We start from the raw sequence: 26,766 nt of genomic DNA on the forward strand, positions 1-26,766 counted from the left end.
GAAACTTTGGCCACAAAGGGGAGACTCATTGTAAAAGGCACTAATGTTGACAAAGACTGAAGGTAAAAGAAGAGAGTTATTACAGAAGTTGAGAAAGTAGTGAAATTAGTGAACATAAATTTGAACAGACATTCAGAATTAATGGAGGTTAGACGGGCCTGATGTACTAAGATCTATGGGGTTACAAAGAGATGATCATAACTGAACAACAAAAACAACATTAATATTTCACCAGATCTGGGATTGTATTTACTACACACACCTCATCCAAAATGATCTATTTCACTTCATCTTTTCAATTTCCCCCTAACTTTTATCCAATTAGATTCAATACAATTCCTAAGGACAGTTGTTGGTCTACTTGTTGCCTGCCCCCACATATTATCTATTTAGTTAAGGCATTTTTCTTTTTTGCTCTCTTTTGTTCTGTGATTTGATTTTTTTTTAAATTAAAGATTTTTTTATTTTGAGTTTTACAATTTTTCCCCTAATCTTACTTCCCTCCCCCCCCACATAAGGCAATTTGCCAGTCTTTACATTGTTTCCATGGTATACATTGAGCCAAATTGAGTGTGATGAGAGAGAAATCATATCCTTAAGGAAGAAACATAAAGTATAAGAGATAGCAAGATCAGACAATAAGATATCAGTTTTTTTCCTAAATTTAAGGTAATAGTCCTTGGTCTTTATTCAAACTTTAAAGTTGTTTCTCTGGATACAGATGGTATTTTTCCATTGCAGAGAGCCCCAAGTTGTCCCTGATTATTGCACTGATGGAATGAGTGAGTCCATCAAGATTGATCATCATCACCCCCATGTTCCTGTTAGGGTGTAGCCTGTTTTTCTGGTTCTGCTAATCTCACTCAGCATCAGTTCATGCAAATCCCTCTAGGCTTCCCTGAATTCCCATCCCTCCTGGTTTCTAATAGAACAATAGTGTTCCATGACATGTATATACCACAGTTTGCTAAATCATTCCCCAATTAAAGGATATTTACTTGATTTCCAATTCTATGCCACCACAAGCAGGGCTGCTATGAATATTTTTGTACAAGTGATGTTTTTACCCTTTTTCATCATCTCTTCAGGGTATAGACCCAATAGTGCTATTGCTGGGTCAAAGGGTACGCACATTTTTGTTGCATAGTTCCAAATTTCTCTCCAGAAAGGTTCGATGAGTTCACAGCTCCACAAACAGTGTAATAGTGTCCCAGATTTCCCACAACCCTTCCAACAATGATCATTATCTTTTCTGGTCATATTGGCGAGTCTGAGAAGTGTGTGGTGGTACCTCAGAGAATTAAGGTATTTTTCTAGCAGTGTTTTTGTTTATCTTTATGTCTTTTCTCCATTGGCACCTTTGTTTCCATCTCTGAAAGATTATTAGGGGGTCAGGAAACTTTAGGTACCATTTCTCTTTCTATAACTAATAAAAAGACCTTGACTAAGTCATTTAACCTCTACAGATCTTATTTTCCTCATCTGAGAAATTATAGGATTGGACAAGATGCCTTTGAAGTCTCTTGGCCCATTCCATTCTATCTGCAGATCATAGAATGTTAAAACTGAAAGGGACTTCAGATATTCTTTAAACTGATTCTTTCATTTTATAGCTGAGAAAAATAGATCAAGAAAGATAAAATTACTTGCTGAAGGGCAATAAACTAATTAGAAGCAATTTGGTTGCTCTGGATTATATTTTTTAAGATTTAGGGTAGTATAAATGAGGCTAATCTCTTCTCCCAGTCTTTTTTAACGTTTGTTTACTCCTATACTTTTTAAATAAAGTAACCTGTTCAAATTTGTTCTTTCTATATCACATCTTTCTCTGGTCCTGCATTTTGAATTGCTAAACCAATATCATCTTTGTTTTATTCATTCAATAAATATTGAGCATCTATTGATGGGGAGATCCTATTAATTGAATCCCCTCCCTAACATTCAGATTTGCTCTAAGGACTCTTTTGGGTCCTTGCTAGAACTGGGAATTCTAGTTATGACTTAATTAGTGGTTCTGTTGCCTTGGTCTTTGCCCAAGGCCTTTTTGTCTTCTGGTTGCTTGTTTAGCAGTACCCATTACTCCAGATCTGCTTAAGGCCATCCTTACCCTTTTACTTTATGTTAGGATCAGGGTCTGTCTAGAGGCCTAATTACCTATTATCAGCACCTGGGATCTTCTTTGCTATCCAAAAGCCCTCTTTAACAAGCAGATTTATAACTTAATTGCAAGTTCTGACTGTCCTTTGGTGGCATCAACTTCTGATATCCAGACTGCACCCTCACAAATTTTATCTTCTACTACTTCCTTCTATCTATATATAAATGAGAATATGTCAGATCCTTCTTTACTAAAGTGTCTCCCAAATCTTAAACCAATATTTGTTAGCCGACTCTGACATCACATTGCCCAATAAAATGCCTACTTTTCTGGAAGAGAGCTTGTGTCAAGTTAATTCTTTCTCAGACATCTTATGCCAGACCCCATATTTCTGGGTGCAAATCCCAACAGTATGAAACCTCAAAGTGTCTTTTTAATTCCCTCTACTCTTTTCCCTTCCATGTAACTCTAGATTTCCATCTTTGCGCTACAAATTCAGGTTCAAGGAATTTTCAGGGAATCTTAAAAGGTATTCTATGTCTTTTGGAGTGGTTGTAATGTACTTTTTGGAATTTATGAATTTGGGGGCAAAAATGTTTATTGAAAAGTTTTAATGACATAGCCAAGCAATTTGCTAGAATAAATTTATGTTTTATCTTCATAAAAGTCCAGTGGGTGAAAAATAAATAAAGATCAGTACAACTAAATCTGTCACTATCAATACTCAATAAAATCCCACTACTCATATCACAATTTTACCACCAAGGAAGAATATTTTGGCTTGGAGAATCTTGTGAAGAGAGAATTATAGCAGAAAGTGGATCTATGGTCTTATAGGGTAATGTTAAAAATATTTTTTTGCGTTAGAAGATTCAGTATCCAGTTTTAAAGAATATGCTTATTCTTATATATTATACTTGTTTATATATTATACTTGCATAAAAGAAATACAGGAAAGGGAAAATCTTCTTTATATATACAAGTAATGGATCAGAACAAAGTTAAGAAATTTAATTGTTTTAAGTTTTTCTTTACCTGAGTTATTTCTCTTTACTTTTTGAGAAACAGAGAGATGAAAATCACAATATAAATAAAATGAAACAGAAACATGCCCCAAACTCCTTCAGCACCATGGAAGCATGGATACATGGCAGAAAGGCAGATATAGGCTTGTTGAAAGGGGAAAAAAAACCCCAACAAACTTCCTTAGAGTTATAGAATTAAAAAAAAATGGAATGGATTATTTTAGTTAAGTTCCTTTTCACTGGAGTTTTTCAAGCAAAATCTGAGTGATCAATTGCTAGGAATGCTTTGTTCAGGAACAAATTGAATTAAATAGTTTAGGTGGGCTCTTCCAAGTATAGACCTGGAATCTTATGATCTCCCCTTCTCTCTAGGAGTATTGTTTATTTTGTGTGAATGGACAGGTTGAAAAGTCCAAGTAATGACTTACAATGAGTGATTTTAAAACTTTGATACTTTCTTAAAGTGGATATTCAGGGACATTTTTCTCCCCAATCAAAATCTAATTTCAGTCTAATATTGAAATAAATGGAAAAAGGAAGATTCACCTTACATAATTCACCCTTTACAGTAAATTTTCCAGTAATTTAACTAATTCATTGAGAGGGATAATAGTCTGCTACAACTAAAGTAATGATAGGTAAGGTGAATTAAATACTTTATATAAGCCAAAAAGACAGTTCAAAATCTTTTACTGTGGTGTTAGTTGGATAAGTTGTTCTAAGAGAAGAGTTTTGCAAGTGACCAAGATGGGCAGGTCTAATTTTCCATTACACTTTGGAAAGCTCAACTCACTTCTTGTTTGTTTTACTATATATGCTTATATTCTCCTCGACACTATGTTATGTAAAACTGTAAGGGTACCGCTCTTTTGAGCTATGGGTTTTCTGGAGATACTGTTCTCTCAATATTTTCTCTGCTGCTGAGAGATTTTACATTCTTGAGTTGACTGGAGTTAGAATTAGAAAATCTGACTTGAGAGTCATAATGTATGACCCTGGTGGACAAGTCATTTTTCTTCTCAGAGCTGGAAAAGGGAGCTGTAAAAGTAAAGGGAAAAGATAGCATTACAGGGTGTAAATAAATTACCTCCAGGGACCAATTAATTAGTGACCGAATTATCTAACAATCTTGAAAGGCATCAAAAACTCCAGAGACTAAGTTTGAATTCCATAAATTTGTAGAACTACTGAAAAATCATCAATCCCTTGTTTTAAAATGGAATTTTTATGGATAAAAGATTTGAAGGAAATCAGGGTGGATAAAAGATTAGGCTAAACTAAATGATTACCTTAAAAGTACATAGAAATTAATGAGATCCAGTAATTCCTTAGGAGAATCAAATGCTATTAAGGATATAATCCTATACATATATGAAAATATAGGTTAAAACACTCTTGGTAGGTAGGAGCCTTTCACTACTGGGTTCAATGGTTACACAAATGAATTTGTTTATAAGAGACTGATTTTACTTTAATTGTAACAAAAAGCTTGATATGGAATATGTAAATACACTAAGTAATAAATTTCCAATTGTATAAGAGGATAGTGCATATCAAATAGGTTCTCTATTGTGAAACATATTTAGTTGTTAACCATATTCAAATGAAATAGATATTATACAAATATTATCATTTAATAAGTTGACAGGTTGCAATAAAATTCTCTTCCTTAAAATGAAACAGAACAGATTTCTTACTTTAATCTCACAAATTAATAGATTCATATTTTGTTTCACAAGGTTTTTTTTTTTTTTACCTTTGTCCAATTATTCCCATAGAATTCTGAAAGAATGAGATACTTCAGGGACTTAATCTTATATATGACTATGTGACTATTAGCAGACAGATGACAAACCCAAGCACTAATTTACTCAGGTGCTGAAAATAGTAAAATCTTACATAATTGCATTGTGCTCATATCTTTTACTGACTACTTGCCTTGATTACGAAATTTGCTATAAAATAGCAACATCAAAACTGATCCTTCAGGCATAAACTTAAGGCCACAGAATAATTTAAAAAAATGTACACCAGGATAAAGCATCTTTGGCTCTTTTGATTTCAGTTGAGTCATAGTTAACAACCAGTCATGTAGTACAATTCCATCTTATAGCCAGACTCGGGTTTAATTAGATAGGATATTTTCCTGTTCAAAAGGAAGTAACCCAATAAAAAAAAAACACATCAAGAAGGTCTTGCTTTTGTCTTTTTTTCCTCCAGATATAAATATCTACCCATAACAGTTCAGGACCACACTTGCTCTAAGTTTCTTGTGACATTTTTCTTGAATGGTAGATTACTGACATTGATCCATTAGATAACTGTATCTGAATTGAAAACTCAGAATGATATCAATTGCAGTCAAAAGAAATTTTTACCTCAAATCACAAGTTTCACTAATCACATCCTAGGGCTGGATACAATTGTTTCTTTTGTGGTGCTGTAATAAGCAATAAAAGTTTACCAGGATTCATACTCACACATACAAAAGATTTCCTTAAAATACTTCAGTTTTTTTTCTTATCAAGTTTAAACTCATTCTGATATTATAAAGCAATTATTAGAAATCACTTCTGAATTCTAAACAAATCTGTAAAATTCTCAATAAGCTAATTCATTGTTTAGGAATTTCCTAACCTTTGCAAGGTCTTTTCTTTTTTACTTTCTCCCACACAATGGTTACCATTTTTTCTCATTTTTCCATAATTTTTTTTTACAGTCTCTAATGAGTCTCATAATAGTTATAAACTTGACTAGCTTGGGTTTCCTCCTCTTGTTCCCTTAAATAAGTTTCTCTTGTGGTCAGAAAGAAGAAATATAATTCTTAAAATTCAAATTTATTACAAAAATATAATTTAATACAAACTTTTTATTTTCAAGACAATAACTAATTTAAAAAGTTATCTTTAAATTGATCAACACAACCTTAGTTTGTAAGACTTTCTAAGGATCTAACTAAATGTTTCAATAGAACTGGTTTGCACATACCCTTTTTTCTTTTTCGTAAAAAAAGGAAAGTAATAACTAATCATCAGTTCCAATTTTTTTCTTTGAAATTTTCCTTATATCATTATCATTTTATCATCTGTGAAATGATCTTCTCTTAATTATAAAACAATAAGATAGTCATTCTGGAGTGGGGATGGAAGTGGAAAATGCTTAGTTCCCTTAAAACAAATTCTAAAGAATGTTAACTACAAAATTTGCTAGAATATTTTAGCATTTATAAAAACATTCAAATAATAATTTAGGGATGCACAGGAGAGAATTTATACTTTAGTTCCAAACTCCATTTTTAAATAGTTTATGATATTTCCTTACCTCTCAGGCTTTCAGTCTTTTGAAAGTTATTTTTCCTTGTCTGATAACAAAATTCACAAGCATATTGCTATTTTAGTTTGTCTCCAGAAACTATGCCTTCTCTCTGTCTCTGTTTCTCTCTGTCTCTGTCTGTCTGTCCTTCACAATAGATAAACACAAATACATATACACACAGACACACACACACAGACACACACACACACACAGAAATGCACATAGATTAAGAAATCAATCCCCCATCCCATGTCTTAATGTAAGCTGGGGATCTTCTTAAAGAAGAAAGAGAACATTTTCTTGGAAAAATAATAGCAATTTTCCTTAGAGAATGAACATTTCTTTAGGTTTTGAATACAAGACCAGAACCCTTCTGCACAGAGTTATTTTGGGTAACTTCCCCCAAATTTTAAGCAAGTATCTGATTCTTCAAGTCTTTAAATGAAATCTAAGACTTCCCCCCCTAGTAAACCAAATCCAAAAAGGACTCCAAGGAAAAACCTGAAGGGATTTTCAGGTATCTTATCACACAGAATACAAATAACATTCCAAATAGATTCAAAACCTTGTTTCCTACCTGACTTCTGACATGACCATAAATCAGAGAATGAGGGAGAAGAGGAGGAGGTGGAGGAAGAGGAGGAGGAGGAGGAGGAGAGAGAGAGAGGGAGAGAGAGAGAGACAGACTGTTCTTTTCCCCTCTATACTATCATCTTTCTTCCACAATATGCATTCTTAATCACCTCTCTCTCTCTTTTACCTTGAGAATATTTTGTTCTTTGTCCCATGACAACAAGGGCAATTGCTACTTCAAAAATTTCTCTTAAGGTGTTGAAAGTCCCATGGTTCCCTAGTTAGAAATCTTCCATTAAGCAACACGATCAGCCAATCCATGCTGGTTGAAGCACTTTCTGCCCAGCATTTTTCAGGTGTCCCTGTACTTCAGTCAGACATCTAGTATACTATCCATCCCTCCATACTCACCGGGGAGGGTGACCAATTCAGAAGGCTTCCCTTCCTAAGCCAATTTCTTTGATATCCTGCCAACCGTGCAAATTGTGAGGATGCAAGCCATCAAAAGGAAGAGTTCCATTGTAATGGGAAGGCAATGAGATACCTAAGGACGAAACAAGATCACACCAGGGTCATCATATTTTTTCATATTTATTTGAGTTTATTTGGTTAATGGAGGGAGTTTACTCACAAGACCCGTCTTTGACTGCAGAGGTACTGTGGTAGATCTATATACCACATTTAGATGAAGTCAGATATTATATAGAAATAGAGCAAAGAATACATAGTGCTTGAGTTGATCTTGCAAGTTTTCTCATAGGATTGATAGAGTTTCTTTTGCTATTTATATTAAAAGTAGTTTATATTAACTGTCATAGATCATCTTCTCACATTCTGGCTACCATTGTACACTCTCTCTTTTTGAATCCTCATTTCAACTTCCCTCATTAGTGGGGCATTAGCTAGTCTACTGTTAATTCCTCATTTTTCCCCTGTTCCCTAGTCAGTAGAGTTATGCTATTTGAAGTGCTCATTCAAGTGCTCTCACTCTTGGTGTATCCTAGGATGCTATTTTTATTAATTTTAATCTTGAATTTGCTCAATTAGATATGACTATAAAGATAGAGAAAAGATAATATAGTATGAACATTCATTAGATTTCTTCCATGTACTAAATTCTGTGCAAAGCTCTAGAAATTCAAATGAAAGAAAACAAGGATCTTACTTTTTCTTTTCTTTTTTGCTTTTTGTAAGGCAATAGGGTTAAATGACTTGCCCAAGGTCACACAGCTAGGTAATTATTAAGTGTCCACCTAGCTGCCCCCAATCTTACTTTCTAATTGGAGAAGACAGTACATCTAAGAATGCTGAAAAACAGGGGTAGGGGGTGGGCTGGGGGGAAGTGAGGACCTGAGAAGGTGGAACAATCTGGAAGGAAAATGAACTGGTAATAATGTCAAAGATGACATTGATGCTATTGGCCAAAACCTTGAATGTGTGACAGCCAAAAAATGGATTGTAGTTCTATGTTCTAGGAACTCAATACATATGGAGATATCTCAGTTAAAGCATCCCCTGGGAAGAAAATTCTTTCCAGCAATGTTGGCATAGCTGACTTTTTAAAGAGACTATTTTTCCCTTCTTGATAGCAAAAGTCATTAAATGCAAAAACTCAGTGCATTATCCTCAAGGACTATTGGAGCAATGGAGAGTAGTAGAAGAAAATTGCTGTCATGTCATCTACCATGTTCCTGAAGAAAATGAATAAATTAAAGTTACCTTTATATCAAAAACAATTTTTTTTGTGAATCACTTTATAAATCTTCAAATGTTAATTTTAGCTAACAGAATATCATGATGTCATAATCTCATTTCTATTTAAAGAGCCAACAGGTGAATAAAGATACTTGAATATATTTCCAACAGACCAGGAAAAGTCAGACTGAAGCAATTCTGTCTTTTCCTTATTTTCAAATATGAATTTTTAAAATAAGTTTATTTAATTAAACAAAAAATACATTCTCTCCTGATTTTCCTCCTTGTCTCTAATGATTTCTTCTTAGCAGCCCCATCCTATTTTTTTGGGGGGGGGGTTAGTAAAGCAGTGGGGTTAAGTGATTTGCCCAAGGTCACACAACTAGGTTTATTATAAAATATCTGAGGTTAGGTTTGAACCCAGGTCCTCCTGCTTCCAGGGCTGGTGCTCTATCCACTGCACCCCCTAGCTGCCCCACACCATTCTATCCTTATAGGCTTTCTAACGTAACATTTTTTTCAACACACTAGGAGGATAGTTAAACAGATCTATTTGTTCTAAACATTATCTCTTTATCTGTGCTTTTGCACTAGAATATACCCAGTGCTTATGTTTACCTCTTAGAATATCATTTCCTTCTAGTTTTGATTTAAATGACACCTTTTGCATGAAACTTGTCCTGATTTCCCTGCCTTCAGGTGCTAGTGCCATTCCCTCCAAATTACCTTGCATTATTTATATTACAATAATAAATATACTTAATAATATTATTATATAAAGGTTGAGTTCCTTCCCCCATGCCAATTAATCATTAATCAAAGAGATATATATATATATATATATATATATATATATATATATTTATATAAATGCAAGGTTGTTTTCATACTGTTTTACTTTCTGAACCAAAAAAAAAATCTTAATTAGGTCCAAAATAGAAAAAAGAAAAGCAATACGATTTTCAAAGAGAATTAGTGATGTTCATTGAACCCCTGAATAAAATACCCATCAGTCCCTTGTTGAGCCCAATCTAGAGGTGGAAAATATCATTTCTGGATTTGAGGAGTCCAGCAGAACTGAGGCTCTGGAGAGAAATGCTCTTGGAGGGTGGAAAATAGAAGATTTTCCCCTCTTTTTCTTTTCATATTCCATCAGCCCTTCCCTAGTTTATCATACTATTAGAGATTAGGATCCAGTAGACAATGATGCATCTAACCTGGGGCAAAAAATGAACAATCATAGACACATATGGATTCATGAGGATAAGTATATTCAGGAAAGGAAGTGTGATCCCTCTTCCACTCCAAGTTTGCACCAACTTTGGGTTTTAGAAACAATCAGAAGAAAGCTTCACACAAGAGAGATTTTAGGAGGACACCAGAAAGGAGAAAGGGACCTTTAGTAATAGAAGTTAAATTACCTCTTTGTCCCATATATAGAAATTTGTGCCTCATCCCATTTGGATTATAAATTTGAACTCACTCTTCTCATAGACCTATTTGAACTTGTGAGAGAATATGACCTAGATTTTTGGGAGAAGTTTTATTATTAATTATTCTTTCTCTAACATCAGGAGTATGTTGGTAAGTGTTTGACCTCTTTGAAAATACCTCTTTGAAAATATGACATACTTTAAATTTAATCTTCATTATTAACATTTTCTTCATCACGTACTTAGCTCTAGGCAATCAATAAAATAATAAAACTGTGATCTGTAACATTTGCCAGTTTTCAAAAGTGAAAATGTTCTTTCTCAAAATTTGAAAATTGGTTCTTTTTTTTTAGGTTTTTTTTTGCAAGGCAAATGGGGTTAAGTGGCTTTCCCAAGGCCACACAGCTAGGTAATTATTAAGTGTCTGAGACTGGATTTGCACCCAGGTACTCCTGACTCCAAGGCCGGTGCTTTATCCACTACGCCACCTAGCCGCCCCTGAAAATTGGTTCTTAAGAATTAGTATGAACTGGTTCTAGCATATCCCCTTGGTACCTTAGTAAATTTTTCCATTTCCTTATTCTATAACCCTGGGAAGATCACTTAACTTCTCTCATCTATAAAACATGAGGGTTATACCTTTAAGATCCTTTCAAGTTATAAATCCATAATTCTATGATCCTATCCAAAGAACAGATATTATCTGTTGATGGAAGCATCATACTTTAAATATCAAATAAGTGAGATCTAAAGATAACATAATATTGTGCATTTATATTCTTGCCAACTTCAGAAGATTTCCTATAGGCAAAAATAGTATATATATATATATATATATAGTTAGATATAGATGGATAGATAGTTATAGATATCTCTATATATCTATATTTGGAAAGTGGTTTTTAATTGATGAAAATTTTCATTGTTTAAGATCCCAGAGAAATATGTCCTTAATATAGACTCGGTAGATTCTGTATTGGACAGGCTATCTGTAGCTGCCATGTCATAAGGAGATTTTAAGATGAAGGTTAGATTGGGTAGAGAGTGAAGAAAATGCTTAGTCTCTATTCCTAAAATAATTAGGTAAGGGATAGAGACTTACCTTTTATAAACTAGAAGTTTTCTCTTTTCCTTCAGATCATATTTCCTTAGTTTTCATAGTGCTTCAGATTTGTTCTCTCCCTTCCCTCCTTCTCTTCCTACTCTAAGGAACTTGACTGCCTTGCTGACATTTCATTAACTGTAATATAGTATTATTTGATGATTTCTTCCTTTTTACCATCTTCTCTGCCTTTTTCTCCTATAGTCAAGATCAGCTCTTTAGAGGTCTCTTTTTGACCTACTCTGATGATTTCTCACTTAATTTACCTTAGAAGATCATTTTTTGACATATCTTCAGCCTCTCACACTACTAATTATCCTTCCCTCTTAGATACCGCCCCCCAGACTTTTATAACACAGCACTTCTGATTCTCTTCTTACTTCTTTGAACATTCCTTTTCACTGGTCTTTTCTGGATTTTCATCTTGGTCACATCTAACCAACTATACTCTCTCAGCATCTTCCAACTGTACACTCTCAGCTCTCTATAATACCTCACTTTGTGATCTCATTAGCTCCCACAGAATCAGTCATGATTTTTATGCAAATTATTCTCAAATTTAAATTAAAATTTAAAAGTTCTAGTCTCTCTTATGAGGTCCAGTCCAAAATCACCAACTGCCTTTTGCACACCTCAAACTGTGTATCTTTGTAGGCATATCAAATATAGCAAAAATGAAATAGAACTCATTATCTCTACCCCCTTCTCCAATACTTTTTCATTATTTCCTTATTATTGGAGAGATTACTACCTTTCTCTTATTCACCTGTGCTCTCAATCTTTAATGTCATCCTCACCTCCTCTTTCACATTTATTCCACAGTCTTAAATCTTATTTTTTTCTACTTTCATGACATCTCTTCTTTACATTCCTTTGTTTCTACCAAAGAGCCAACACCCTAGTACAGGCAGGTCTTTTTTGGTCTAATTCCTTGACTATTGCAATAGCTTCTGCTTGATCTCTATACCTTGCTTAATTTCCCTCCAATCTATCTTCTACTTATATACCAACTTATTTTCCTAAAGTGCAGGTTTGACTATATCAACCCCCCTTCTTAAGAAAATCCAGTGTCTCTATTAGAATCAAGATCAAATATAAAAATCTGTTTGGTTTTTTAAAATTCTTAGTAATGTGACCCTTTCCTGACTTACCAGTCTTTTTTTATTTTTACTCCCCTGCATGTACTCTGTGATCCAGCAACGCTAACTTTACTGCAGTTCCTTCCATGTGATATTTCATATTTGTCTTTCCACTGCTTGTCCCTCCCTGGAATGCTCCCCTCCTCCCCTCTGATTCCTACCTTTCCATGCTTCTTTCAAGACTCAGTTCATCACCTTCCTCAGGAGATCTTTCTCCCTTCTCCCCACAAATAATCTCCCATTCACACCATCAATAGATGCTCTCTATCTCTCTCTCTCTTGCACATAGTTATTAACTCATTTCCTTACTAGAATTTGAGCTTTTTGAGTCCAGTAACCATATTTCTCCCCTTTTTTTTCATATCCCAGCATTTACCACAGTGGCTAGCTCATGGCTCACTATACGCCTAACTTAGTAAATGTGCTTGTTTACTGACTATTATTTCTCTGCATTTGTGCAGAAAATTGCATCACTTCTTCATCTCTTTAGATGTTAGGTCCCTCTTCCTTTTCAAATTGCCTTTATTTACTTTTTAATTTAAGGTTTATTTCTCTTAGTAGAGAAACTTCTTATCTTCAGTGATTATAGAATAATAGATTTAGAAATGGATGGAACTTCAGAGGTCATGTATTCTAAACCCCCCCCTCATTTTTTCAAATAAGAAAAACTAATTTTTTCCCTTTTTGTATTATAGCCTAGCATCTAGAATAGTATTATTTATTTTTTGTATTATAATCTAGCACCTAGCAGAGTATTTGATAAATGCTTACTTAATTGAATTGAATCTAATTTTCAAAAGAATTCCATTCTATCACCAAAATGAGTTAGCTACAAAGTAATCTCCCCATAGCTGAATTATTTAACTTTCTGGATAGAGTTATAATGGATATTGTAAAAATAAGTCCATATTCCAGTAGAGGGAATGATATAGTCCTAACTTTTTAAGCCTCTGGGTTTACAAGAAGAATATGTCCTGTGAACTGGAGTACTCATCTAGTGGTGTCACAGTGCTTTAACTTGATTTTGAGAAAAGTAATCCTGAGAATTTCTCTTAATGACATTTTCCCAGTCCCTAATGTTGTGGAAAATGAAATCCTGAGAGACTTCATTTTTGTTATGTGGCTATATACCCTTGTTGTTCTGTTAAGTATTTCCCCAGCTTAGTATATACTATCTGAAATATATTATATTAATTTGAATTTAAAATGATTAGTATTATCAGCTTTTTGTTCTTAGAGATATTCCTTACTACAATTTTGTAATTCTAATGACTGAGTTTCTAATATATCAATCTACAATGTGTTTAAATTTGAGCACTGACTGTCAGGCTTTTGTGATTGAGAATCCCCATTCCCTTTCTTCTTGGCTTCCTAAGTTTGGGCTATTGAATAAACAGTAAGAGTTAGTACTAGAAATAGGGTTGTCAGTAGATCAGAAAATAAGGGGAAATTACCCTACAGTTCTCTTTTGGGCAGTTTCATTCTGTTTTTGCTCTGCTGAAATGCTGAAAAAGCACCATGTTTTTCTTGTTCCTTTTCTAATTTACTCTTCTCCTTTTATGCTTACTCCCTTCCACCTTTGCCTTCCATCCCCTCAAAAGTTAAAATAGTAAATAAGATTCAGGAGGAAGGTAAGTTAGGTTTAGTGAAAAGCAACTTGTTCAACCCTTCCCTGAACACCTCTTTAATATCTCCCATGGCTGGGAATAATTTAACCGGGTTGTACTTTTCAAATGCTAATTCATTTCCTTTCAAAAATAGTGGTAAATTTTAAAATATCTTTATCTTGTGCAAATAGTGTTTGGAAATTATTAAAATATTTCATGTTGCAGAAATAAAATACTCATATTAAAATGCCCTTGTGAATCCCTGAACTTCACATTTCTCAATGAAGTGTAATAATATTTCGAACTTTTAAAAAAAGAAAATGTTGAATCATAGGGGGAGCATTTTGTGTACTGCCTATTGTTCAATGAGTACATTTTTCTCAAATCTGTCTGAGCTACACAAAGACAGGATTAGCAGAAATGATAAATAAGCCTGATGATTAAGCCAGGTGGCAAAACCATCACTTGTAAGGCTGCCTAGATAGATACCTGGGTGTGAGAGGAAACCTGGGACTGTCTTCCTAAGGCTAGGGGAGACCAAGCATGTTGAATAGATGGTGTGATTGATCTCTTTGGAAGAGGCTGCCAGCTGGAGTGCGCACAGACAATTCCTACTGGATTTTCCTTAAAAGCTAAATTGATGGCAACTTCCGAAAAGAGCAGCTCAGGCCTCTGTCCCTGCAACTAGAAGATAAAGTTTCATCTCAGCTGTTAATAGGAGGAACTGACAATAAAAAAGGGACAAAAATAAAGTACCCTGGGTGAAGTCATGAGAAAAAACAAAATGGCACTATTTACTAAATTAGATAAGTAATTGCAATTTGGTGATCAGAAATCTTCAGGAGCCCAGCTGTGCAAATTGTTTGTATTTTATTATCATTACATCAAATAATGTCACTAGGAAAAGAGGATATTTTAATTAAAAGATTATATTACAATTCAACTTTGCTACTTATTAAATTGACTTTGTCAAATAGACAAACCAACTTAGGTTGGTTTTCTAATGTCTAAGTTTCTCAGTGACCTGGCATTGTGAAAAGGTACTTAATGATGTTTATTTAGTTGACTTGGATCATGAAATATATTTGATTTCATAAAATTGCATAGAAAATGAAATATTAATTTTCAAAAAATATTTTATCTCTCTTTTTCTTTAACAATTGTTAACTTGGATATAAAAATTATAGTGTTAGCTTTCATCTTTGAATAAGATTTTCTTGGGGCAGCTAGGTGGCACAGTGGATAGAGTACTGGCTCTGGAGTCAGGAGTACCTGAGTTCAAATCCAGCCTCAGATACATAATAATTACCTAGCTGTGTGGCCTTGGGCAAGCCACTTAACCCCATTTGCCTTGCAAAAACCTAAAAAAAAATAAGATTTTCTTTATTCTGCTGAACTGATTTTCATTTTGGATTTTTTGCAAGGAAATAGGATTAAGTGACTTGCCCAAATAAGAACTAACTATCTGAGGCTAGATTTGAACTCTGGTCCTCCTGACCCCAGGGCTGGTTCACTATCTGTCGTACCACTTAGCTGCCCCCCATGAATTGATTTTCTTTAAACAAGGGAATGAGCATATTGGGAACTGAAGGTGATAGAAAAACAGTAAAAAAGATAAGACAATTTATTTTAAAGGATGTCTAAAATGAAATTCTTTTTGTATTCAGGGTTTGATTTCTTAAGGGAAATATATTTATGTGTTAAATAAAGTCTATGTTAACTGTGTTGGTGTGGCATTTGCAGAGTTCAATATTTGGGGTTCTTGAATCAGAAGAGGTTTCAGAGGGGTCTAAGAGGAAAAATATAATCACTATTATCATACTTAATCACAATTAAGTTGTAATTAAATCTTTCTGGCATGACTAAAGTATATATTCCTTTGGAGTTGGAAAAATAGCTAATTATAATCTTTTGTATCATATGTAGTAATTGCTTCATCAATTGAAATGGCAGCTAGGTGGCATAGTAGAGAGAGCACTGGAGAAAGAAAGACCTGTGTTCAAATTCAACCCTAGACATCTCCTAGCTGTGTGTAATTGGGAAAAGTCATTTAATATCTGTTGGTCTCAATTTTCTCATCTAAAAGATGTTGATAATAATAGTATCTATATCCTAGACTTGGTATGGAGATAAGAATTTTAAAGGACTTATGTAGTATCTGATATTGTAGGTGCTATTCAAGTTAGCTATTAATTAAAAAAATTATTTCAATATTTTAAGTCATTTAACTTTTCCTTAGGTCATACAGTTAAACTTTTTTCTTTGTGACTTTCTTATAAAACCTGTTTTAGTTTTCTAGTTTCCTTAATTATGGAATCCTGAAAAAGAGAATCCTGCTACTAAGGAATGTGCCAGTAGGGGAGAGTATTAGCTAACCTGCCTATAGCATGGGGAGCCAGTAATATAATATGAAAAATGAGATATCAGGTGAGTGAGAATAGAATTTGAGTGCCATATACAGAGGGGATTCAAAGTCAGAATTACATAACTGTGATTCAAATTTCTTTATGTGGATGGTATCTTAGTCTTCTTCCCTTAGATCAAGGTGGAAATATATGAAGTGGTCTTATTCCTAAATCAAATAAGTAATAAATATATGGAGCAAATAGAAATAAAGAAACCAAAATGTGTTTTATTCTTTCCTGGCAGAACAAATACTATGAATGCTATTGAATTTGTTCTGATCTGGTGAGGTTTTTTCCTACCTGATAGTAAATTAGAATAAGGAGTATTTTGGTTTAAGTACGCCCACAAAATAATGTCTTGATCATAGCATGAACCCAGCAATGTTTGTTTACTGAATGAATGCATGCATGCCTGGCTGAATGAATGAATGAAAACATAAGAAAGTTTGAATTTTCAAATATGAAGTGGCAACTCCTTCTAGCAGGTTTTTCTTTTAAAGTTCTTTAAAGGGCAGCTAGGTGGCACAGTATATAGCTCACTGGCTCTGGAATTAGGAGGGCCTGAGTTCAAATGCGTGTTCAGACACAATTAGAGCTATGTGACCTTGGGCAAGTCACTTAATTCCATTGCCTTATCAGAAAACAAACCAAAAAAAAAAAGATTCTTCAATATCATCCCTCAGAGGGCTTAGCATATTGAAATATGTCACATTACCATCAAGGAGGAAGAATATCATAAATATACACAGAATGAGAATATATTTTTGTACCATATGACCCAATGAACTATCAATACAAGTTATTTAGGAGACTAGAATATTATATATCAAACCCTAAATATACCTCTTGAAAATGTGAAAGCTATTCTTGGACTTTGTCATAAAAACACTTTTATTTTTTGAGTCAATTGAAATATTCAGTTCCACAGCCAGTAAGGTGGTTATTTATTTTGATCAGTAGTTATTACATTAAAGAAATTTTAATTGCATAATGCTAGCTCCCACCTTGAATGAGACCATTAATAAACCATTTAATAATAGCAATAAAGTATTTTTTTGTGGGGAGAAAGTACGGGGGAGTGAACCAGGTTATGTATACAAAAACATGTTTTCGAAGAACAGTTGAAAAAACTTCCACTTATCTAACCTGGAGAAGAGAAGACTTGAACTGAGGAGGACTTAACAATTCCTTTGAAGAGCTCATGGTTAGACTAGATTAACTCTAAGACTCTTGGAACTAAAGATCGAAAATTCCATGAATTTTCATATGTGATATGGAGGTAAATGGAAGTAATAAAATTCTGCTTCTGCTTGACTTCAGAAGAAAAACCATTACCAAGGAACAGAAGGAACAAGGAGTTAGTTTGACTCAATAGAAGAGAGAACTCCCTAACATCAATAGTTGTCTAATAAGGTGATCTAACTCCTGAGGTGCTTTGGGGAGTGTTAAGAGTTTCTATTCATTTTAGGAAAGAAAATGATTGAGAAGGCATCAGGAATATTATAGAGAGGATTCATCTTTATGGTATAAATTCAATTAGCTGACCGCTGAGATACTTTCCAACTCAAAGTTCCATGATTTCTTTTCTTTCCATGTCAATTCTTTACTACTCATATGTATGATAAGGTATGACATCTAAAATTCTGCTTTAGTTAACCTCACACCCTGAATATCTTTAATTACTAATATATGGATAAAATTTGCCCTCTAGAAAACTGAAGTGTGTGTGTTTGTGTGTGTGTGTGTGTGTGTGTAAGGTACTGCACTTTGGTCTCTGAATAGCTTATTTCCTGAAAAGGGCAGAAAAAAAGAACATTTATGTGAAAAAATGAGAGAAAGTCTTTTGGATAAAATTCAGTGCAGTCTTAGACTTTTCTGTGACTCATATGTGAAATTGTTCTTCAGATGAAGGTAATGAAAGCACCTGTTTGCATGACTGAGTTGATGATGACTTCTACGCATTGTTCTCCAAAGTTTGTTTAAATGACTCTTTTTAGAGTTTTGAAGATTACAACTGAGATTTATACATTAAATAATTGGAATCTATGGAAAATCTATATAAGAACTCTTGGGGTCATCTTTTTTTTTTTTAGTTTTTTTGCAAGGCAAATGGGGTTAAGTGGCTTGCCCAAGGCCACACAGCTAGGTAATTATTAAATGTCTGAGACCGGATTTGAACCCAGGTACTCCTGACTCCAGGGCTGGTGCTTTATCCACTATGGCACCTAGCCGTCCACGCCACCTAGCCACCCATCTTGGGGGTCATCTTGAGAGAAATGTGAGATTGTAGAGTATCACATTGTAAATTAGACAATTCATGATCTAAGAAACTCTAGGAAGAAATTGGGCAAACAGTAGGAAAAAAGAGGAGGAAAAAAACATCAGAAATAAAATCTGATAGGAGCTGACAACAAAGCTTTGTAGTTACACAGGTAAGTCTGAGAAGAAGCAAGATTTGTACTCAATTCCTCTCATCCCCAGTTCAGTTCACTTCCACTGCATAAATATTCCTATAATATATTTTTGGCACCAGGTTTTAAAGGAAGTTTGTTCTAAGAAAGTCAAACCACTGCCACCATCTCAATCACCATTTCCCCTCAGACCCCAATGGACATATTTGAAATCCCTGACTCTAAGAGCCTGAGAATGCAGTTTCCTTAGACCACTAGTCTTGCTTCTCTTACACCCTCATAACTATAATCTGAGGAAATAATTCCTTTAGATATGCTGTTTATCTCCTCAGCAATGGTAGCTACTGAAAAACCAAAAAGAAAGATATATTATTCTCTCAGTGGAGATTATAAATATATTACCATCTGCTTTGCTGATGTACCTAAAAGACCACAGGGTCTTTCTCTGGCTTATGAGCTAAAACTTCCTATATGTATTGTTTCTTCCATTAGAATGTGAACTCCTTGAAAGCAGAGAATGTCTCTAATTTCCCATTGATGTTTGCAAAACCTACATTACACATATGATAAATGTTTTTTCATTCTTTCATTTATTAATCCATTCCTTTATACATTCATTCATTTGGCAATAGGGCACAAATTGGCAGAGGTTAATAACTTAAAGTTTTGAATCTAAAGTTTTCCTTATACCTTCAACTTTATTTAGGGGAATTGGCTATTACCTTTCTCAAGTTTCATTGTATTTAATCAATGTAGTTCTGAGAAACTGTAGTAACTCTTAGTTGAGTTAATGAAAATTCACAAGGTATCTGGCACGGTAGTCTCAACCACCCTAAATTAGATTATATAAACCAATTTAATTAAGAACTCCCACTCTAGTCTAATTCCCTTATATTACAGATGATAAATGTATTATCTCTATTTCAAGAATTCTGAAATCCTATGCCCATAACCTTTTAACCTCTCCCTATGCCTTCTCTTAAAAAACTCTTCTCTTTGTCCACACTATGACCTCCAATCCTTCCTCTCCTCAATCCTCTCTCAGGTCTTTCCCTTACTCTAGTCCCTCACTCTTCTTTTCCTCATCTTGATCCAATTCAATTCTACCTGTCCTTTTCTCTTGAAACTCTAGCCACAACACTGATAATGTGCAGCCAAGCCTCAGCCTTGAATAACTTGCTGTTTATCATTTTTGGTTTTATACATGTGCTACTGAATGGAGATGGAGAAAATCACAAACTGCTTCTGTTTTGATTTACTATAAATTTATGTTACAAAAACTCAAGTAAACTCTCACTGAAACTAAGCAATCCCACTAATCTTGCTTTATTAACTCACTATCCTACATTCCATAATGACTATTCCAAATCTTTTTATCTCTCCCCAGACTTCCCATAGCTCCAATACTCCCACTCCCTCAACTGAGAATCTTGTCTCATATTTTTACAGAAAAAAAATTGAGACCATTTGCTGGAAACTCCCCTTTTACCGTTTTCCTACATCTCCCATCATTCAGTTGCCTTCTGTTCCTCTTTCCTCCTCCCCCCTTATCTCATTTGGGGAGGTGGTCTTTCTTTTCACTAGTATTAACCCTCATGTTTGTTCAGTTGATTCTATTCCATTCCCATCTCCTCGAACAGATTGTACCCATCATCTTATTTTCATTTATTTCTTTTTACTAGCTCATTTCCTATTGCCTATAAACATGCCAATATCTCATCCATCTTGAAAAAACCTCACTTAATTCTTCTGTGCCCACTAATTATCATTCTATATCTCTTGAAATTACTAAAAATGGGTATCTGCAATAAATTCCTCCATTTTCTCTCCTCTCATTTTCTTCTTAACCCCTTGCAATCTAGCTTCTGACATTATTTTACTGAAACTATTCTCTTCAATGTTACTAATGATCTGAGTTGCCAAATCCAATGAACTTTTTCACTCTCCTTGTTCTCTCTGCAACCTTTAACAGTATTGATCACACTTTCCTCCTTGAACTTTTCTCTAGATTTTCAGGTCACTACTCTCTTGGTTTTCTATTAGTAATTTGATCACAGCTTCTCTATATCCTTTGCTAACTCCTCTTCCAGATCATGCCCTCTAAGCATGGATTTTTCTTAAGGTTCTGTCCTGAGTCCTTTTCTCCCTCTATGCTTCTTGACTTGATAATCCCATCATCTCTCATGGATTTAATTACTATATATTAATTATTCTCAAATCTACCTATCCTGCCTCAAACTCTCAGCTGACCTCTAACTTTTTACTCACTATCCTACATTCCACAATGACTTTTCCAAATCTTTTTATCTCTCCCAGACTTCTTATACCTCCAATCCGTCCACTCCCTCAACTGAGAATCTTGTCTCATATTTACAGAAAAAAACTGAGACCATTTGAGTGATAACCTTGTACATCTAGGACTGGATATTGAGTAGATGTCTTAAATATAATCTGTTCAAAACAGAACTCATTATCTTTTATCTTTCCCCCTAAACCCTTCCTCTCCCTTCTACCTTCCTTATTATTATTATTATAGAAGACAGCACTACCCTCTTAGTACCTCAGACTTAAAATCTCGGTATCATCCTGGATTCTCCACTGTCTCTCATCTCCTCATATCCAATTTGTTGCCAAGGCCTTTGATTTCACCTTTGCAACATTTCTTCTTTCCTTTGATACTGGTGGAGACCCTCATCACCTCACCTCTGGATTATTTCAATAATCTGCTGTTGGGTCTGTTTGCCTCAAGTTTCTTCTCACTCCAATCCATCCTCCACTCAGTCACCAAAGTGATTTTCCTGAAGCAGAGATTTGATCATGACAATTCAATCTAACTCTTCCCCCAGTTCAATAACTTTAGTGGCTCCCTGTTGTAAACTCTCACTGCAGCAAAATCCTTTGTTTGACATTGAAAGCCTATGATAACCTAACTCCCTTCTTTCATATCTCCTTCCTCCTTCCTTAGCACCTTACTCTTCAGTGCATACACTTTAATTCAATGACACTGATCTCCTGCCTGTTCCCTGTACAAAACATTATATCTCTACAGGCTTTTTTATCTGACTGTTTTCCATGCCTGGAATGATCTCTCCCCACCATTTATGACTACTGCTCTCCATGACTTCCTTTTAAGTACCAACTAATATTTCACCTTCTACAGGAAGCTTTCATCAACTTCCTAGTGCCTCCTTCTTTTAATTATTTCCTGTTTATCCTGTAAATAGCTTTCTTTGTATATATTTGTTTTCATATTGTCTCCCTCATTAGATGGTTAAGTTTTTAAAATCATAGATTGTCTTGTGCTTCTTTTTGAATCTCCAGTGCTTAGCACAAGTGACTGGCATCTAGGAACTACTTAATAAATATTGATTGATTGATGAGTAAACTGAATACATACTGCAAAGATCAGGATGAGTATGAAATAAAATTAGTGAAATATCTCTTTTATATTTTACAGATAATGTGTGAAAATTAAAATAAAATTAAATAAAAAAATCAGTATGACAGTTCTCTTTTTCTTTTGTCCCTTCTCTGCTCTTAATGTTACCTTTACCTGTTGATATTCCATTCTTTTTGAAATGTGACACTTTTGGATAATTCTTAGGAATGAATTGAGAACTGTTTCTTATTTGTTTGAATATAACAAAAACATTCCCCTTGTTGTCTTAGTATCATAGGATTATAGATTTAGAACTAGAAGGAGCCTCAAAGATTTCCTAATGTAATGCTTATTTTATAGACTTGGTTACTATGTCCCACAGATGTTGTGTAATTTGTCTAAGTCGTATAGGGATAGCTACTTCTATATTTATAATACTGAGATATATATTATATATCTCTTCCTTAGTGAACAGTACTTCATTTAAAGTTAGATCATCTGGATTGTAATTCTGGCTATTGTTTTTGCTACTTCTTTGAACAAATAACTTACATTATCCCTCTGGACATCAATTTACCTATTTGTAAAATAAGGGATAGAGATAAATTGATCTCTATGATACCTTCAGCTCTAAGTCTATGTTATATGGACCTTTATACTCCATTCCTTTAATAAACATTTTTTCTTACAGCTACAGATATATCATTTGGATCAGAGATTTAGAGCCTCAAAGTTCTTACCTTACTAGAGGAAAAATTTTGAATTTAGAAGATGCCTCATTCTTTGCTCTCTATCAGAGTAAAAATATGCTATAAATTAAAATATGCATTTATAAAACTCAGTATTTAAATCTCTACTTATTAAGTATGTTATTTCCTAAGACTGAAGTACATTCCAATTTTCAGTTTATTGCCTAGGTCTTTTATTTTTGTTGTAGTCATTCAGTGATTTCAGTCATGTGTCACTCTTTGTGACCCCATTTGGGGTTTTCTTGGCAGAGATACTGGCAAGATTTGTCATTTCCTTCTACAAGTAATTTTACAGATAAAGAAACTGAGGCAAACAGAATTAAGTGGCTTGCACAGTATCACAGCTAGTAGCTATCTGAGATCAAATCTGAACTAAGGAAGATGAGTTTTCCTGACTTTAGGCCTGATACTTTATCCACTCTACTACCTATCTTTTAATTTTACTTTTGTAAAAGCTTTTTTCATGTCTACACACTTTCTTTTTTCTGATGTTTTTACCACCAGTAGACCCTCATCAACTCATACCTAGAGTATTCTGATTAGCCCCCAAGTTATCTTTCTTCAGCACAGTCTGTCCTCCACTCAGTTGTCAGTGATTGTCTATAGTACTCTTCTACTTAATAAATTCCAGTAGTTACTTAGCACCTTTAGTAATAAATATCATATCTTCCATTCAGGGTTCAAAGTTTTTTTTTTTTAAACCTGTCCCTCCCCCTTCCCCTGTCTATTCTTCTTATACCTTCTATTCTACTACCTCCACCAAGTACTCTGTGATTCAGAGAGAAAAATAACCTTCTTGCTATTCCTTGAACAAGAAACTCATTGTCCTGATTTGGGGCATTTTTTTCCTGCCTATCCCTAATTTCTAGGATGCTCTCCCTTCTCATGTCTGCCTTTAGCCAAAATTCCACCTTCTACATAGGAAGCCTTTCCTTATCCCACTTAATGCTAAGAGCTTTCATTCTATTATTTCCAATTTTTCATTTTTGTTTTTGTTTTTTTTCTTCCTCGTTAGACTGTGTGTTTCTGCGGAAGAAGGATTATCTTTTGACTTTCATTATATTGCCAGTGCTTAACGTGGTGCTTATCACAAAAGCTCATAATAAATGTTTATTGACATGTTCATTATTATATACGTACATTTAAAAACATCTATTTTTTTTGGTCTTTCTTTTGTTGGAGCTAAAAGTCACTTAAATTCATAAAGTTAAATAGGATGCTAGCCTGTTGAATTATAAGTTATGAATTAATTTAGGTAATTGTTGTCTGTGATATTTTTAATATTTAAAACATAAAGCATATTAACATGTGAATAAAATTATTTAAGGCCAATTGAACTGGAGCTATTTGAAAATTAGGAATTATATTGTAAAATAACTTACCTACCCTTCTTCATAGAATTGTAAAATTAAATGGAAACTTGAAGAATATCTATCTAATCCAATCTCTACTCAAAAGGACATTTTTTTCTTTTTTACAACAAATCTAACATGATTATTTTCAGCCTTGGATGGAGATCTTCACTGGTGCCTTATTCATTATTTCACATTTTTGAATAAATCACATTGTTAGGAAGATCTCCAGTGTATTTTGTTGAAATATTAATCCATTGCTTCTACCTTTGTTTTCTTCCTTTGAACATAAACCACATGACAATTTTTCCAAAATTTGAAGGACAAAGTAATTATAATCTGTCTTCCCCTCAACTTTTCTCCAAGTGCAAAATCTCTGATACCTTCAAATATGACATTGTTTTGAGTCTCCTCTTTATTATAGTTGCTCTTTTTTTGACTGAGCCTCTTCTAAATTATAGCATCCTTAATGTAACACAATGCTCTAGATGTATCTGACAAGAGCAGGATATTATAGGATTATTTCCATTCCTCATTTTGAACACTATATATGCTGTATTTCTCTTAATCCATTAACTTTTTGATCACTGTTGCTGACTCATTTTGAGCCTATAGTCCACGATTATCTCAGGTTCTTTTCTTATGTGAAATACTGTATTGATATTTGCTACTTATGCAGCTGTATTTTTGAATGTGCATATCGGCTTTGATAGTTATGCCTATCAATTTTCATTAGTTTCATTTCACTTTGTTTTTGTCTTTGTTCCAATCTGTCAATATCTTTTTAGATCCCAATTGTATCTTTGTATCATTTACAAATTTCATAAGCAAACTATCAACATTTTTGTCAAATCACATAAAATTATTTAATGGAATGGGGAAAAGCATAGTTTTCTATGCCATCACATTTTGAAAATTAGTCCACCTATTTTCTTGAAAAGACACTTGATTTTATAAAATAATACACTTATTTTATATTTATATATATTGCTACATATTTTAGTATTTGTTTTGAAAACTTTCTAATATTTATTAATAATAAATTATGAACATTAGATTTCCTGCATTTTCAATAATTTTGCACATTATCTTTGAATAGAGAGGTGAACTTGTATGTTAAGCAAGGTCTGATTTTATTCTTTCTTAAAAAGAGTCAAATAATGTAATATTAGTGTTGGTAGTTCACAGATCTTTGATTTGTACATTATATTATAGAGTATCACCCACAAACTAAAGATTATATATTTAGAATTCTATGAAGAAACTATTAGAATAAAAAAATACTGAACTTGATGTTGATTGGATTTATTTCATTTTTCCCACCATGCTATTCTTTTTCTTATGGCTTTGGTATTAGTTTTTTAAAATTTATTTTCTTCCAGTTACATATAAAGGTAGTTTTTCAGTATTCATTTTTGTAAGATTTTCTCCTTCCCATCCTTTCTTCTCTCCCCAGTAAGATAACAAGTAATCTGATATAGTTAAATAGGCACAGTCACATTACACATATTTCCATATTGGTCATGCTGTGAAAGAAGAATCAGAACAAGCACGAGAGAGAAGAAAAAACACAAAAAAATCAATTTTAAAAAAGTGAAAATAGTATGCTTTGATCTTCATTGCAACTTCATAGTTCTTTCTCTGGATAGATGGCATTTTCCAGCATGTCTTTTAGAATTGTCTTTGATTACTTTATTGCTTAGAAGAGCTAAGTCTATCATAGTAAATCATCACACAATGTTGCTGTTGTGTTCAATGTTCTCCACTTCACACAGATTGATTTCATGTAAATTTTTCCATTTTTTTCTGAAATTTCTTATAGAAAAATAATATTCTATTATATTCATATAGCACAACTTGTATAACCTGTCCAAATGAAGACCATCCTTTCAGTTTCCAATTCTTTGCCACCACAAAAAAGAGCTAGTATGAATATTTTTGTATACATGGATCTTTTCCCCTTTTTAATGATCTCTTTAGGATACAGAACTAGTTGTACTATTGCTAGAAGAAAGGGTAAGAAAAATTATATAGTCATTTGGGTCTAGTTCCAGATTTCCTCTATAAAATGTTTGGATCAATTTACAACTCCACAAAGAATGTATTAGTGTTTTGGTGTTAGTTTTAAAGAATTAAGAACCTAAAGAATTAAGTAAAATGAACTTGTTTGTATGCATGTAACTTTTAGATGTTCCACTGATGTAAACAATTTCAACAGTATTGAAATCTGACAGACAGTTCAGAAATAGTCAGGAGCAATTATACTAGGATGGTATTAATTTAATGGTTTTTCTATTAAGTTCATACTTAGGGGGGTGGCTAGGTGGTGTAGTGGATAGAACACCGACCTTGGAGTCAGGAGTACCTGAATTCACATCCGACCTCAGACACTTAATAATTACCTAGCTGTGTGGCCTTGGGCAAGCCACTTAACCCCATTGCCTTGCAAAAAATCCTAAAAAAAAATTTATACTTAGGAAATA

At 33.8% G+C, this 26,766-nt stretch overlaps 1 protein-coding gene across 1 annotated transcript in view; it reads left to right on the forward strand.

Annotated features, from left to right (window-relative positions):
- The window catches only part of GRIK2 (glutamate ionotropic receptor kainate type subunit 2), an 851,151-nt gene that overhangs the window by 303,568 nt on the left and 520,817 nt on the right, over positions 1 to 26,766 (forward strand). The gene's annotated exons all lie outside the window — the stretch shown is intronic.

Source organism: Macrotis lagotis, chromosome 5 (assembly GCF_037893015.1).
Source record: "Macrotis lagotis isolate mMagLag1 chromosome 5, bilby.v1.9.chrom.fasta, whole genome shotgun sequence".
NCBI classification, from domain to species: Eukaryota; Metazoa; Chordata; class Mammalia; order Peramelemorphia; family Peramelidae; genus Macrotis; species Macrotis lagotis.